Below are 12,213 nucleotides of genomic sequence, written 5' to 3'. Positions count from 1 at the left end.
GTATTAAATAGGAAAATAGTGTGTCAGTCAATAATGCAGAAGGACATTAGTAAACTCAGTTTGTAGTCAGTTTAAAAGGCAGTTTATCATTCAATTCAGTGATGTCATCCTTCAGCTCGGTTCAGTTTAAATAGTATCTGTGGAATCGTTTGCAATCATGTCAATGATATCACTGTAAATGAAGTGACCACAACGAAGCAAGCCAGAGGCGACAAGGAACCAAAACTCCACCGGTGACAAAATGGAGAAAAAACAAGGTCTTTACAGGGGATCTGTATCTGGGGCTCTAGTTGTCCTGGTCTCCGCTGTCTTTCAGGGCTGTAGAGGTCCTTTCTAGGTGCGATCCACCATCTGGTCTGGATACGTACTCTATCCGGGTGACTGCAGTGACCTTCGAATAAGAAAGGAACAGATTAATATAATTGAAGATGTTAATATCTATACGATGTTTGATAGGGACCAGTACAGGGTTTACAGAACTGGGCTAATCTGGTCATACTTCCTGATTCTAGGAAGAACTCTAGCTGCTGCATTTTACTATTCATAAGAAATTGGTGACTTTAATACCTAAATTGCTTTATTAACAGTAGACATGCATGCACAGCCATATTAATGATTATTCCCATTGCATCTTGTCATCATGTACAGAGCGGTGATTACATTTTCATGCATAATTTGCACACCTGGTAAGCAGTTGTTGTAAACCTCGTCGCAGTGTCTGCAGAGTGTACATTTTGTTGAATTCCTGACATGGCTTAGACTTGTTCTCCATTTTGTTCCACCTGTATATTGAGATGAGGAGCATGAAAACAGCATTATTACAAAGATAAACATTCAGACATGGCAACTGAGAAATGTAATGTTATGGCACCTTTTTAAACCTCTAATCAAATCTGTAAAAGAAGATACTCAGTCAAGCCAGCTGGATTGTGCCCTCTTTCGAAAGGAGTCTGTATACAGTACAGCAGACTTCTGAATTTGGAACAAACCAAAGACGGACTTAGTAATGTAGCATCACCCCTCCTCCAGGATCACGTAAAGAAGAATTTTCAACAGGACAGCATCTGGCAACTATTGGGTATTACAAAAAAAATAAAAAAAAGGTGTCAGTCCCATGGTTTTGTCTCAAGATGCACATCAGTAATGTGTTTTTTTTCTTTCTAAATGCATGTTTACAAAAGCTACTTCAATGTTCTAAATTTAACTACAGCCTAATCCTGGCTTAATCCAAGCCCTGTCTGTGAAACTAGACCTAAAAGTTATAAGGAATTATGAACCGGTCCATTATATTTTGTATAGATAACAATAAAAAAAAAATTAAAAAAAAAATTGTTTTGCATTCACATGCTTACAACTTCAACTGGTACACAGAACAGTTCTGCACATGCATAGTATTAGAGAAAACACACCTCAATAGTGCAAAAAAAAAAAAACTTATTTTAAGAACTCTTAAGTTAATGTATATCACACAATCTCCTGAAAGACTTAACATGCAAAAATATATGGTTAGTGTTGCAAATGTATCTTCTATCATTCCAGTCAAACAACATTCTTTTATATTATTCAATAGACTGTTAACACGCTAACAAACGTTAATATTTAATGGTACGTCAAACGTAATTTGAAGTTAATGGTAGGCCCCTAACAAGGTACACAAACAACGTTGCTACCACTAATTAGATTTCATTGAACAATTAAACCAAAGTAGACACCAAGTCTACCAAGTCGTTCACCAAGATACCAATTAAAATCAAACTTACAACGCAAAAAAACATTAATTACTCCGATGACCAATTTCTGAACTTACCGTTTGATCAATCACAACCATTACTGAAGCGTTTGGGTGCAGTTATATCTGATTGGTTGCGCCCACGTTGGTCGATACTGATTGGCTCCCACAGAATGGCAGGTCCCGCCTACCATCCGGCTGACAGTTACTGCCTTCCGGCTGTCAGTTACTGCCTTCCGGCTGTCAATGGCAGCCACTTCCTGCTGCCAGCTGCCGATTTTTTATCTGAACCCCTGCTGAAGTGACTAGACTTTCTCAAGAATGTTGTTAGCTTGATGAGCAAATTAATAGCATGTTGTTAGCATAATTAGTAAGTGACTAGCATGTTGCTAGCATGTTTCTATGCTAATCCAGCTAAACCCAGTTAAAGATTTGATTCAGTAAAATAATCAGCAAAAAAACAGCTAAGACTAGCGTGACAGTGGCCAAAAACACTTTAAAAGCATGTCACTAGCATGATTAGCAAGTTACTACCATGTTGTTAACATGTTTCCAAAACCACTTAAAAACAGGCTTGGGAGATCAGCCAAAGTAACCAATCAGCTTAGGCTGGTTTTAGCTGTATCTGATTTGATAGTCTGGTTTACGTAAACTGTAAGCTGGATCAGTTAGAATAGATATAACAACCCGAGTCAGAGCGGTGTGAAGGTCTGAGCTGAGTTTGGTGGTTCTAGCTTGAAAGCTCTAGGAGGAGATACATGTTAAAATTCACTCAGAAGAAGAAGTTTAAACATGATTTCAGTAAGTCTGCTTTTTCAAAAACAGCTTTAATTCAGGAGAAGTACTACTTCATATATATACTATATAGTCATTACTTGATACATTTTGGTCTTTACCTAAAGTTTAACATTTTGGTAACATGGTTGCAAAAGAACAGTAAAGCAGATGTATACCAATGTCAAATAAATATAAAACAATAATAATAAAACCTCCCTTTACTGACCACTTGATGAAAGCCATTTTTGAACCCATTTCACAGAAGATCTGAATCTGAAGAAGTGCTTGAAGAATAAACCTGACCTGTTAGTTCTTCAGTGTCTTCAGTGAGTTTGGTTCTGCAGGGTTCTGGATCTCTCATCTTCTCTCTGTCCTCTTTAAGAAACTCAGTCTTGGCAGATTTCAGCTCTTCCTGATGATCTGATGCTGTTGTAAACTGATGGGAATATTCCCGCATTTATTTGGGAACTGCTGGGGGTGGAGCTTCCCTGAGGATGTGAACGATGTGGGAGGAGCTTCATTGATGATGTAATTGCAGTGGGAGGAACTGATCTACCAAAATTAAATATATAACAGTTACTGAGTTTGTTGTTATGCCAACTGATAACCAAACATAAATATTGTAAAGAAATTCGTCCCAATATAAATGTTAAATATAGTCTGTTGAAACCAATGAAGTGAGCTTTGAGTAGCAATTTACAAGAGATCTGGAGACATCAGCATAATTAACGAGGTGAGAACGAGAGCTGTTGAGAAGCAATAAAGAGTCTTTTCAGCAGCTCTGGTCATATTGATGAGCCTCAGATCAACAAGACATTCAGATCATCAGCAGATCATCACTTATTCTGAGAGTCTGCTCTTACAAACACATTATGTGAGTCAGGATAAATGATAAAGAGTCGAGAAAACATTCTCTATTGAAAGACAATGTTGTTATTTCTCACAATTATGCATAAATTTTACAAAAACAAACACTCTGTAGAAGACTCTGTAGAAGACTACAGGTAAATAACTAGACTACACCATTTGGTAGCGAAGAAGGTAGAAACCCTTTCAAGGGGTACAGAACTGTACTTTAATATAGGGCTGCCCCCAAATAGTCGACTAAACTTTAGTCGATATGAAGAGGGATTGGTCGAATACATTTTCATTAGGTGGTTAGTCGCAAAAAAAAAAATCACGTGAAAAAATTACGCAATCAGGGGCTTCGCAGTCAGTGTAAGACATGACATCAAAGCAACGAGAGATCAACGAGATCTCGTGCCTCGGGGTATAATAACCCTAAAAAGGCTGTTTGCAAACTCTGCAGGCAAACATTTGCCTATCACTCGTCAACATCGAATATGTCTTATCATTTAAAAAAATTTAAGTAGTAACGTTAACCACCACATGGCCCCTCGTTTTAACAATAAGGATATAAACACATTTGCGCTGTTAAGTTAAATCATATTCATGGTTTTTGACATGCATTTGTCTCTAGGCTCATCCACAATATAGCAGCAGTGATGTGGCGTCGTGCGCTTCGACTTCGCAGTCAACAATAATGCAGCAGAGATTAGTTTTGAGACACCCTCTAAGTGAGAAAAGAAAGCGAGAAATCACAGAGAAAATTGTCGATTTCATTGCGCTTGATATGAGACCAATCAACGTTGTCCGTGGTGACGGGTTCAAAGAAATGTTTGAATTCCTCGAACCAGGCTACACCATTCCCAAACGCGACACAATAATGCATGGCTTAACAAGCAAGTTCAACACGACTAAAGAAATTCTTGTTAAGAAAATTCAAAGTTGTACAGCAGTCAGCTTTACAAATGACACATGGACCTCTATCAAGAATGAGGGTTACATGACCGTTACTGCACACTTCATGTCTGAAGATTGGCAACTACATTCTTTTGTGTTGAAAACAAAAGTGCTGGAGGAGAGCCACACAGCTACCAACATAAAAGAGTGACTCAGTGAAGTGATGGAAGAATTTAAAATACCTGCAGAAAAGAGGGTAGCAGTCGATGACAATGCCACTAATATGGTGTTGTGCACAGAACTGATTTCTGATGACCCATCCTGGGGTAATGCGAAGGGTGTCCGTTGTGCAGGGCACACGTTACAGTTATGCATAAACGTGGCTCTTAAAACTGACCCCATATGTCGATGCATCGCTGCTGCTAGACGCCTTGTGGGGCATTTACCGCGCGGATGTTAGATATATTTGCTTAGCGGCAAATAAATAATAATAAAAAAATAATACAAATAATAAAATCAAGAGCAAGATCGCTTAAACTGTTAATACTGGCTATTGTAATATCAGCATCAGGTAAGATTACTCACGTTCATTTATGTACTCAGTTACATGTTTTAATTACATTTAATAAAAAAAAAAAGAAGGAAAACAAGTTAAACTAAAGGAACCACACATTAATATGGTTTTGTTATACTAGCCATTTAGTATTTATTGTGTAATAATACTAAGGCAATCATTCTGAATGAATGCAATGCACGCATACAGAGCGCGTGATCTCTGTGACGCCCAGATGCACAAATCAGACCCTCCTGTTAGTCCCGTCCGAATTGATACATGAAAATCACTTACATCAGGTGATAAGAATCGAAACTCAAACGTAGTTTAGAAAACTAGTCCCGTCCGAATAGTGCTTTAGACCCACGTTTTAAGAGCTTGTCATTCTTTGACCAACACGAACGAGAAGATGCGTACTCCACAGTGTTGGATCTGGCAGAAAGTTTATCTACAGAAGCTGCGCCAGAAAGTGATCATGACAGCATTAGCCCTGCAGAGGAGGGTGAGCCCGAACCGAAAAAGGAAAAGCAGGCTGAGATATCCATGCTGATGGCCATTGATGAGGAAGAGCATGCAGAAGAGAAGGATGAAATAAAAATGTACTTGGCAGATAAAACAAAGGTTGATTTGGGACCATTGGCATGGTGGCAAAAAAATGACCATAGATATCCAAAGCTCGCTAAAGCAGCTAAACGCCCCCACTGTATCCCTTCCACATCCACTCCATCAGAGCGCATCTTTTCAAAGGCCGGCTTCATTGTGAACAAGTCGAGAAGCTCCCTTCTTCCCAACAATGTGGACAAGCTGGTGTTCCTCTCACATAATATGAAAAAATTAAAATCGAATTGAAAGGTTAGGTAAGAATGCTTAATTTCCTTTTTGTAGTGTTTCTGTTTGCTATCTGTTAGGCTATTTAAAAAAAAAAAAACGGGTATTTTTTTATAACGGATAGGCTTTACAAATAAATAAATACATATTATTTTTATTTATTCGTTTTTATATAATGCAGAAGTTGTTTTTTATTCTGTAAGAAAATTTAGTCTGATGTTTGCAATTTGTTGTTTCAGGTCAAGACTGAGGTTCAGGTCCGTCGTCTTAATGGCAGTTTGCGGCTTTGCTCTGATATTTTTGACTTGTATTAGTGTTCTTTAAATTATTTGTTCCACTTTTTTTTTTAAATATAGTTGTTCTAAAGAATTTAATCAAATACTTAGGCTGTTGATTTGTTTGCTGCCTTCTTTTTTATTCTAAGTTTTGGCGTTGTGCGATGTGCCATGTGCATTTATTAAATTGTTCGTTGTAGTTAATTTTCCTTTTGAACAATATAAAAATTATATTAATTTTCCACTGTATTTTTATACCAAACAGCGTTTTTGCTACAGTATTTTATTTATTTATTTTTTTATTTATTTTTGCCTTGATTTGTACTAGGCCTAAGTTACTAATAAGTTTATTTATTTTAAAGAACGAATTTTAGTTTATTTTATTCAAAACAGTTTTTTTGTTTTTTTTTTACATGTAACTGTTACAGTTTGTATTTTTGATAATAAATTATTAAAATGCACAGGAAGTCTGATTGCTGTTTTTGTGTTATAATTAGCCTATAACGTTCTGGCCACTGATTTTTGTGTCAGTAAGCGCTGGATACTTGAAATGCTTTACTATTCTGTTTTAAGCGATTCATTTTCATTCGTTTAACGTTCATTTAGCATTTTCTGTCATATGGAAGTGTTAAACTTCAACTTGGACTATACCTTTCCTTGTATATACGCAAGTTTTTATATTAATATCATAAATGAACGATTATTCGACTAATCGCTAAAATGCAGGAGTGTTAGTCGACTAGGAATATCTTTAGTCGGGGGCAGCCCTAAAAAGAAACACATTTGTACCATTCCAATTTGTACCTTAATGGACATGATTTGTACTATGGGGAAACAAAATGTATCTTTTTCTTTGTAAAACTTGTTGGAATATAATATTGTTCTTTCATTAAAGATACACATCTTCTTGTTCTTTAAGGACAAGCCAAGACAAATATGTTCCTTCAAGAACTATTAAAGGCCATTTCCTGTTGAATAACATTCACATTCAACACCTGAACATTTTAATATCACTAACTGCAAATATATATCATATTCATAAAAGTGGCTTAACAGTAAAATATTTCTTAGTGTAAATGCTTCTTTCTAGATTACAGTAAAGACTTAAATTAACAGTATCACTTAAAAAAAGATTTCACAATACAATTAAATTAAAATGTTACAACACATAAAATCTAATTACACTAAAATGTTACATTATATCACAAAAAAAAAAAAAAAAACTTTCCCCACTTTCTACACAACATCCCTGCATTTATTTAACATATTCAAAAAACACCACCCTCCACCGCTCGGCAAACTTCAGATCCATTACACACACACACACACACACACAACACACACACAGGGCATCACCACGTCTTCCCTCAAGACTTGTGTTCAGACATTCCCAAAATTTGCATGGTGGGATCTTCCTGAACTAAAATGAAGAGTCAGTATTAGAAAAGACAGAAGTTAATTAATTACATTTATATCTCCACTGATTAGTTACAACTGTATCCTGAATATGTTTATCTTACTAGCGATTCTTTGTATGTAAAACCTCTCTGATTGTGACAGTTGTTCACTTTCTCCCGGAATATCACCAGATATAAACCAGAACAGCATAAAAAATCCACATCTAAAATTACATTAAGCATCTATGAAGCAAAAACTTTATTCGTTCCATACTCTGAAAGCAAGCAAAATCTAGAGATGCACTTACATATTCAGGATCCAGAACAGTAGTCTTTCCTCGTTAAAGTACTTCATGTGACTCCAGAGCTTTAACCTCAGTCTGATGAAGTGATGTGAGGGCTACGTTTGCACAAAACAAAAACATAATTTACTATTTTATTACTGAAACTTTGATCTTCAATGCACTTTCACAAGAGCGCCACACTGCATTCATGTTGTGTTCACACAAGAGACGAAACTGTCATGTTAATGCACTTTGGATAAATTATTTTGTAAGCAGGTGGTTAATAGTGTTAAAGCACTCACATCTCTTCATCAAACTGAGGTTAAGCCACAGAAGAGAGTGACGTGTATTACTCTGATGCCTTTCTTACAGTTCTGGACCTTGAATGTGTAAGTTGTGTTGGAGGAACAGAAAGCTTTCAGATTTCATCAAAAATATCTTCATGAAGATGAACTCCGCGCACGCGGAACAGCTGCGGGATCTCGATCTGCTACAGAGGCCTTCACCATCACCGACCCCCATTACTGCATCTCGCCCACAGCGGAGGCGCCACAAGCGGTGTGAGAGGAAGCAGAAGGGGAGATGCGCGGAGGTATCCGGGCTAGGCTAACGGCTAACCCACACAAGCCATCTATCCCCACCATCGTACTGGCTAATGTACGCTCATTGGATAATAAACTGGACTACATTCGTTTACTACGATCAACTCAGAGGACTGTAAGAGACTGTTGTGTTCACGGAAACATGGCTCAGCAACAGCGTTCCAGATGGTGCTATTCAGCTCGACCAGCTGACGTGCTATCGAGCGGACAGAGCTCTCATCGCGGGAGGAAAAACCCGCGGCGGCGGGCTTTGTGTTTACATCAATGACGTGTGGTGCCGCGATACTGTTGTGATCAGCAAACACTGCTCACCCCTGGTGGAGTTTATGATTATTAAGTGCCGGCTGTTCTATCTGCCGAGGGAATATACTGCTGTACTGCTCATTTCGGTGTACATTCCCCCATTCAAAATCAGCAGCAACAGGAACGACGCACTAAATGAACTGTACCAGCACATCAGTGAGCAGCAGACAGCACACCCCGATGCTTTTCTCATCATAGCTGGGGATTTCAACCATGCTGACCTTAAAGAGTGTTTCCAAAAATGCACCAGCACATCAACTTTCCAACACGAGGTAATAACATTTTGGACTTTGTTTACACCACACAGAGAGGACCTTACAAAGACCTCCCCTTCCCCCACCTCGGAGCCTCAGATCACATCACTGTTATGCTAATGCCTGCATACAGACCACACATTAAAGTCGCCAAACCAGTTTACAAACAGATTAAAGTGTGGCCAGAAGGATCATCAGAGATTCTTCAGGACTGCTTCAATACAACTGACTGGGACATGTTTAAACAGGCTGCCACATGCAATAACACCACTGACCTCCAGGAGTACTCAGAGACTGTAACTGCCTACATCAATAAGTGTATTGATGATGTAACGGTCACAAAAACCATCACTGTCCTGGCCAATCAGACCTCAGGCAGTACGGGTCGGCAGCAACACATCCAGCACCATCACACTGAACACTGGGGTCCCCCAAGGATGTGTGCTGAGCCCCCTCCTCTTCACTCTGCTGACCCATGACTGCACACCGTCACACAACTCCAACCTTTATTAAGTTTGCAGATGACACGACTGTGGTGGGTCTCATCAGCAACAAAGATGAGATAAACTACAGGAGTGAGGTGAGCCGCCTGGCCAAGTGGTGCAGTGACAACAATCTGTCTCTGAACGTGGAGAAGACAAAGGAGATTGTTGTAGACTTCAGGAGAGCACACACTCAGCACATTCCTCTGACCATCAACGGTGCGACTGTGGAGAGAGTGAGCAGCACCAAGTTCCTGGGTGTGCAAATCACAGAGGACCTCTCCTGGACTGAAAACACCGCAGCACTGGCCAAGAAATCACAACAGTGTCTCTACTTCCTCCGCAAACTGAGGAGAGCCAGAGCCCCACCCCCCATCATGTACACCTTCTACAGAGGCACCATCGAGAGCATCCTGACGAGCTGCATCACTGTGTGGTATGGCGCCTGCAACGCGTCCTGCCGAAAGACTCTGCAACGCATAGTGAGAGCAGCTGAGAAGATCATTGGTGTCTCTCTCCCCTCCCTCCAAGACATTTATGGAACCCGTCTCACCCGCAAAGCCCTCTGCATCGCAGGTGATCCCACCCACCCATCACACAGCTTCTTCAGCCTGCTACCATCAGAGAGGAGACTGCGGAGTCTCCAGGCCAGGACCAGCAGGCTGAAGGACAGCTTCATCCACCAGGCTGTCAGTAAGCTGAACTCCCTCCCGAACCTTTCATTGATTTGCACTATATCTGTCATTTGCCTTGCGCTGCTTTATTTAACTTTATTTCTAATTTTATTATATGTCTTTTTTATATCATTCCCTTATTGTATAGTTGTATCTACATTTTATATATGATCTAGTTATTTTTTTAGGCTTTAATGTAAATGTTAACTGTATGCACCGGGGTCTGAGAGTAACGCAATTTCGATTCTCTGTATGTATGTACTGTACATGTGGAAATTGACAATAAAGCAGACTTGACCTTGAACTTGAACTTGAACTAAGGTCTTATGAGTGTGAAACAACATGAGGGTGAGGAATTAATCACGATTCTCGTTTTTGGGTGAACTTCCCCTTTAGGGAATCCTGGAAAGACCTTACATCAGTCCCAGCATGCACTGGGCCATTTCCATGCAGATAAGAAGAGGTCATGCCATTGTGTAAAATAAGAATTCCCACATCTGAGTATTTAAGTATTTTACACGAGCAGAAGTATTTTAGCTTGCCCATGGTGAACAGACTCCTCTCAAGCTCGTGAACATTTGGATGAACCTTATGACAAGTGTTATAATATCTGTTATTAATACAGACACGGACCGGTACGCGCAGCTGCTTTATAATAGATCACATTTAGCTGTTGAACTGACGATATGTTAGGATACATGTTTGTGATATATCTACCTGACTTCTGGTTAAAACCACGCTGTTAATGAGATGTTTGAGATATATCATCAAATAAGAGCTGGTTACGGTCAGACGCCGGACCTCCGGTATGTGACGTGACATCTGTTTAAATCACATTACACACGTGTCACACTAGAGCTGAGGTTTGACTCTTCCTACACAGATGTGACAAACAGAATCTGAAAAATAAGTGCAAGAATATCCATTTTAAAGGGTTAGTTCGCCCAAAAATGAAAATTATGTCATTAATAACTCACCCTTATGCTGTTCCAAACATGTAAGGCCTCCTTTTATCTTCGGAACACAGTTTAAGATAGTTTAGATTTAGTCCGAGAGCTCTCAGTCCCTCCATTGAAGCTGTGTGTACGGTCTACTGTCCATGTCCAGAAAGGTAAGAAACACATCATCAAAGTAGTCCATGTGACATCATAGGGTCCGTTAGAATTTTTTGAAGCATCGAAAATACATTTTGGTCCAAAAATAGCAAAAACGACGACTTTATTCAGCATTGTCTTCTCTTCCGTGTCTGTGTGAGAGAGAGTTCAAAACAAAGCAGCTGGATTTCCGGTTCGCGAACGAATCATTCAGTTCACCAAATCGAACTGAATCGTTTTAAACGGTTCGCATCTCTAATACGCATTAATCCACAAATGACTTAAGCTGTTAACTTTTTTAACAGCTTATAATTCTATAATTCACACAATATAATTCTGCATGTGCTTAAATTAATAACATTTTGTTTTTAAGCGATCTAAATTATGACTACTCAAGAAATGTTATCATAAATACATTTGCATTTTATATCAGTGTAATATCCAGTAAACACATTTGTGTTCTGATAAATCATATAAACAAGCACACACACACACACACACACACATCACATCTGATTTATTGTGCTTCTAAAGCTTTAGATTCTTTAAATAATACATATTATTTAATTATTTAATAAAATACAAGTATTTCATAGCTAATCTATTAATTTATTTGATGTATATAACCTGTTTTTCACACAATCCTCCTTCAGATAATAAGTCATGGACTTCTGTGAACAACTTGTGAATGGAGAGTTATCAGATCGCTTGAAAACGAGAGTAAGTGTAGATGTTGAGAGCACAGTAGAAAGTTTTAGGACTTATATAAAAAAGTAAATTGCAGAAAATGCATATGAGGTCATGACTCATGAGTGAGAACATGGAAAAAGAGTTCTAGATGTGATTTTGTTATTGGATAGGACGAGGGACAGTGGAGATGTATGCATGAAGAGCTTGAGGAGGCAGCTGAGGATGAGGTAGAAGAAAGTGTAGTGACCGAGAATGAGGAGGAGATTACAGTAAACAGAGAGGAAGATGATCATGAACTGGAGTCACATGTGCAAAACTCTAACTACAGTGTGCACAGCAGCTGTTCATGTGACCAAACTCTAATTCGTTTTTCATTGCTTCAACAAAGTTTTGAAAACTCTACACACTTTAACCACAAGCTGCACAACACTGTGGATTTACAGCACTTTGTTCAAATGCTTACACACTGCTGTCAAAACTGTGAACCACACATTCAAAACAGAAGAGATTTCAAACACTGCAGATTGC

The 12,213-nt window shown here is 38.8% G+C and overlaps 1 long non-coding RNA gene across 1 annotated transcript; it reads right to left on the bottom strand.

The window, feature by feature from the left end:
* Positions 1–213: 213 nt before the first annotated feature.
* Positions 214–1,102, bottom strand: LOC113098326 (uncharacterized). The gene is made up of 3 exons (XR_003288991.1): positions 872–1,102; positions 684–782; positions 214–391 (listed from the first exon to the last, which is right to left on the bottom strand). It is a non-coding gene; the product is annotated as an uncharacterized LOC113098326 (long non-coding RNA).
* Between the last annotated feature and the right edge of the window lie 11,111 nt (positions 1,103–12,213).

Source organism: Carassius auratus, unplaced genomic scaffold (genome assembly GCF_003368295.1).
Source record: "Carassius auratus strain Wakin unplaced genomic scaffold, ASM336829v1 scaf_tig00216514, whole genome shotgun sequence".
Taxonomy (NCBI): domain Eukaryota; kingdom Metazoa; phylum Chordata; class Actinopteri; order Cypriniformes; family Cyprinidae; genus Carassius; species Carassius auratus.
This window is presented reverse-complemented; position numbering and strand designations above follow the sequence as displayed.